The sequence below is a fragment of the Camelina sativa genome, chromosome 2 (genome assembly GCF_030686135.1).
Source record: "Camelina sativa cultivar CO46 ecotype springtype chromosome 2, ASM3068613v1".
NCBI classification, from domain to species: domain Eukaryota; kingdom Viridiplantae; phylum Streptophyta; class Magnoliopsida; order Brassicales; family Brassicaceae; genus Camelina; species Camelina sativa.
In genome coordinates this window covers 4,376,713-4,381,591 of record NC_141881.1, presented here as the reverse complement: position 1 = coordinate 4,381,591, position 4,879 = coordinate 4,376,713, and the positions used below count along the sequence as shown (strand labels likewise).

At 34.2% G+C, this 4,879-nt stretch overlaps 1 pseudogene; it reads left to right on the top strand.

Moving 5' to 3' along the window:
- The first annotated feature begins 2,184 nt into the window (after positions 1-2,184).
- On the top strand, positions 2,185-2,838 carry LOC109127190 (putative lipid-binding protein AIR1 pseudogene; annotated as a pseudogene).
- Positions 2,839-4,879: the final 2,041 nt, after the last annotated feature.

Below are 4,879 nucleotides of genomic sequence, written 5' to 3'. Positions count from 1 at the left end.
CATTGAATTTTAACTAATAGTTTCAATCAAATGGTTCTTATTATTTGTAATACAAACTGCGTTTCTCTCTCTAGTTATACCTTAACTTACATGATGAAGGTTAAAATAGTCTATAAATTATGTGAACAGTAGAAAATTTGGCAAAAAAGTGCTCCATGGACAGAAAGTGTGTTAAATGAACATACTTTTATAGAAAGTGTGTTTGAGTGCAAATCTCCCTATTCAATATCTCATTTCTTCTAAAACTTGGACCACAAATAAAACTTTCTTGTTATGACACATGGTCATGAGTATATTGGTCTTTCTATTTGTTTTTATCTTATATTTTCTCTCACAAATTCTCTATCTCATAAAAGCTAAAAAATGAATATTTTTTAAATTTCTAACAAAACCTGCTTATTTTTCTATTTATTTTTTAAAAAATGTCTAATACACTAATGGACTCGTGTAATCTATTTAATTGGTCATGATAATAAAGTAATGCTTTTGTTTCAGTATCACTAACTATATTTGTATGTTTGGTTCGTTTTGATCAAAATGATGTAGATGAAAATAACTTCTTAATCTGGTCCGTGAGTATTGGATTTCTACATGCACACGAAGCAGGATTGTTAATTCTGCATCATAGTGAAAAAAAGTTATAATCCTCATTTAGAATGGGCAACGTACTATGAACTCTGAAACTTGCTTAATATAGCTTCTTTTACAAATATGCAACCAATTTCCGTTCTTTGATTAATATCGGCGAACTATAAACCCATGAGCCAGTTAAAACGAACAAGAGTAAATTAATAAAAGTAAAGTAATTTTAAAATATAAATGTTTTATATGTAAATATATATAGCTGTCGATCGTGAGTTTGGATTACGATTGTTATTTTTACATATATTATTAAGTCTCATATGAACTTTTTTTTTTTTTTTGAAATTTTTTTCGTTTATTTTCAAACTATCTGACTCGATTAACTTGTTAAGGATTCAAAAAGAATAATTACTTTCTCTTAATTAAAAAATTACGTAATCTGATTTATATAAGAACTTTGAATTTTTGTATCAGCATATTTAATCATTTTATTTTTTTTGATTTTGGTATACGATTTTCTCTTTCGTTTTTATATTCAGACCCGATGAGAACTAAAAACTAATTTTATTTGTTCTCTAATTTCTGACCCAATGGAATTCAATAACACCAATACTCTATTGTTTTTTTGGTAACATGGAAAACACTAAGCATGTTTGTCCAAAAAAAAAAGAAGGAAAACACTAAGCATCAGAATTTATTTGATATACTATTTGGTTATGTCATATGTGAATCAAATCTTTGCATACATCCCATATATATCGGGTCAACTTATAAAAAGAAAACTATACAGCCAGTTCAACTTCGTTTTCACTTGATTATTATTTTTGATAATTGATTTTGTGCCATTACTATCTGTTTACAGAAATATATTCTTTTATTCCTTTTGTAAGAAATACATAATATTTACTACACCTTATACTAGCCTGTCGAAGATATTCTCGATCTCTCCAAGAGTCTATCTGTCTAAACAAGCAACTCATTGAAAAATAGCCTGACCGAATTAAAAAAAAAAAGGTACTTCAAACAAGATGATAGATATTACGCTTCAGAATAATTACAAGGGTACGTGATATGTAATACATGAGGGAAATTTTGAAAATATATCTTTTCCAGTGTCACTTTTTTAAAATGTCTTCTCTCAAAAAAATTTATAAAAAATGCCAGTAAAAATATAATATTTATCGAATTATGTTTGTAATCTTATACACCAATTACTTTTATAAGTGCACCAAAAAGATGTATTACTCAAAAATTCTCCAATTTTTATGGCATTCTCACAACTGAAGTCTAAAAAGATAATATTGATTATATTTTTAATAGTCGTGAAGGCCAGTTCATATGTTGAAATAATTTGTAACTCTGGGAGTTGTCTTCAACCACAACATTTTTGTTATGGATAAATAATTTCTTACCATAAAATAATAAGATCCAGATACTCTTAGAGATTACGGGCTAATTAGTACAATGAAAAATTAGATGTTCTTTAATAATCAAATCATATCTATAATAAATTAGTCAACTAATCCCCTATTAAAGACAAATTATCAATTAAACCTTCAAATTTCTGTCCTAATGAAAACACTATAAATACCCACTAAACACTTAACATTTCTCTTCACCAATCTCAAACAAACGTAAACTCACTACTTCATCTTCAACTTTTTAACCCCACAATCAAATGGCTCCAAGAACCTACCTTGCTCTCTTCCTTTCTTTCAACCTCCTCTTCTTCACTTACACCTCTGCGGCTTGTCCTAGAGATTCCCTACAGCTCGGTGTTTGTGCGAATGTTCTCAAGCTAGTGGATTTAACATTGGGAAACCCACCTGTAAAGCCATGCTGCTCTCTCATCCAAGGCGTGGCTGACCTTGAGGCTGCAGCCTGCCTTTGCACTTTGGTCAAGGCTAACGTACTTGGAATCAACCTTAACCTTCCCATCGATCTCACCGTACTCCTCAATGTTTGCGGTAGAACAGCTCCAACGAACTTCCAGTGCGTGTAAGTTGAATACTTATAGCATACCTATAAAATGAATAAATCATACATTTTGATGTATTGTGGAACCAATTTTCATATCTTCTTATATTGTTTTAAGATGAATTTTTGTTTTTGGGTATTTTTCTTGGATTGTTTAAAACGAACGTACGTTCTCATGAAATAAAGTTTGTACTTCTTTTCTTCATTGATCAATCTCTTCATTGTAACTTTGTCTTTAATTCGAATTTGATTAATAAAAGTATCAATCAATTTTGTTGACGTTGTCTATATGTCTATCTTAACAAACCAAGGTGACATTATAATACTATATCACTACAAAACTTGTGTTTATTAGTATTCGTTACATTAAGACATTTTACATCTGACAATTGCTGACAAAAACGAAAATTATCCAAAGACAACATATTTCTGCAAAATTGGAAAAGTTCTCTCTCACACATTTCTGTATTGTTATCGGCAATCACGTACTCCTTTGCTTTATCAGAAAAAAATATTCTTTTATTTACCTGAAACTTGTTATTTACATAGAGACAAAATTGATTTATATAGAAAACAAACTGTCACTACAAGATAATGAGTTGTCTCTTCGTACTTTTGACTCGGATGAAACAACACAAACCGAAACATCACGCCCGAAAGATTGCAACTCTGAAACTCAATTACCGACCATGACATTGGGTTCCAAATGCTTTACTTCAGATCGCCAGCTAAACTACCCTATGGGCTAGGGCTAACATATGGTCAGTACACACTTATCCTATTAATATTGACCAATCCACTCTCAAGCAAACAACACTCCAATATTATTTCAACGGTATGATGGCTCTCTTAGAAACTCTCTCGACAGTTTCCTTGCCTTCAACATCCCCTTATTCTCCTTAACTTAAGCTGCCCCCTTCAGTTGTCCACCATCGTCTTCTTACAAACCATATATAGCTAACCCCAAGCGCTCCTGCCATCGAGAGATCAGACATTCCCCAAAAGATGCTTTGGAGCTCAGTATTTGTGTTAACGCGCTTAACTTGTTGAATGTGACATTAGGTGCTCCTTCGGTTAAGTTGTGTTGCAGCGTCATTGGCGGTTTGTACCGTTTGCTTGACCTAGAAGCTGCGGTTTGTCTTTGAACTGCGCTTAAAGCTCATTGACGGTCTGGTTGACATTTGCAATTGGATTAACTAACTCTGCATCTAAAATCCATGCATGGTTATAGATTATAAAATGGTGAAAAAGTCTATGGACTATAATAAATTAATAATCCTTATTTAGAAGGGCATAAGCTATTAGGGATATAATATCCAACATTAGAAGTTGGATAAGGATCCTGACAGTATATAAGATATATGGGTTTCTCCATTAATTGCCGATTAGTTTTTAGTTGGAAGTGAAACGACCGACCTTTTTTTTTTTTTATAATAAATAATAAATATAATATAATAAATAACTACAACTAGTGGTCCATACCCACTAGCCACCTAACCACATTCACAACCAATAGCGGAACACTCTCTCTTTTGTTTTTCTCTCAAAAACGGTGAATACTCACAAAAACACGACCTTGGATCGTTTTCCCTCTTTTACACTCGATTTAGGGATTCCCTAAACCAACCACGCAAACCGGATAAATAAAATCGAACCGACCAAACCGGCCACAATTGGTGTCGATCGATGCCTCACGAGAAGGTGTCGATCGACACCCTTACCAAAATACCAAAAATTGGTTTGCGGGTGTTACAATTCTCCCCACCAATCTAGATTCGTCCTCTAATCTCGAACAACCATCAGCCAAGGACTCCTGTGCAACCGTCTCCACGGCCCGCACTCCTCCGACAGATCTACAGAAGGTCACCTCTAGGCGATAGACTCACGCTCCAGGCGTCATTTGCTCTTGACTTTTTGGACTTTCCTTTACTCATAGGCCTAAACCTTGAGTTTTTATTGGCTCCTCATCAGACCTAAGTCTGCATGCCAAATGTTGGCTCCTCATCAGGCCGAAGCTCGCATGCCATAATATATAAGGAAAAGCCCAAACTCGTCTCTCGGGTTGCCACCCTACAGCGCGCCCCCGGATCGTCATCCGAAGTTGATATACCAACCATACTCCCGAGCCACAAAGTCTCTGAATATGGCAGTACTAGGAGAACCTAAGTCCTCCAAAAGTCGCGAGCAAACGATTCTGAACACGTCTGAGTCCTATCCCTATCCAGGTTTCCTTCCCATGGTTCGCGTAAAAACTTCTCAATGTCCTACCAACCACATATTCCCTCACTGGAATACCTCATGACCACACAAGGATCATATA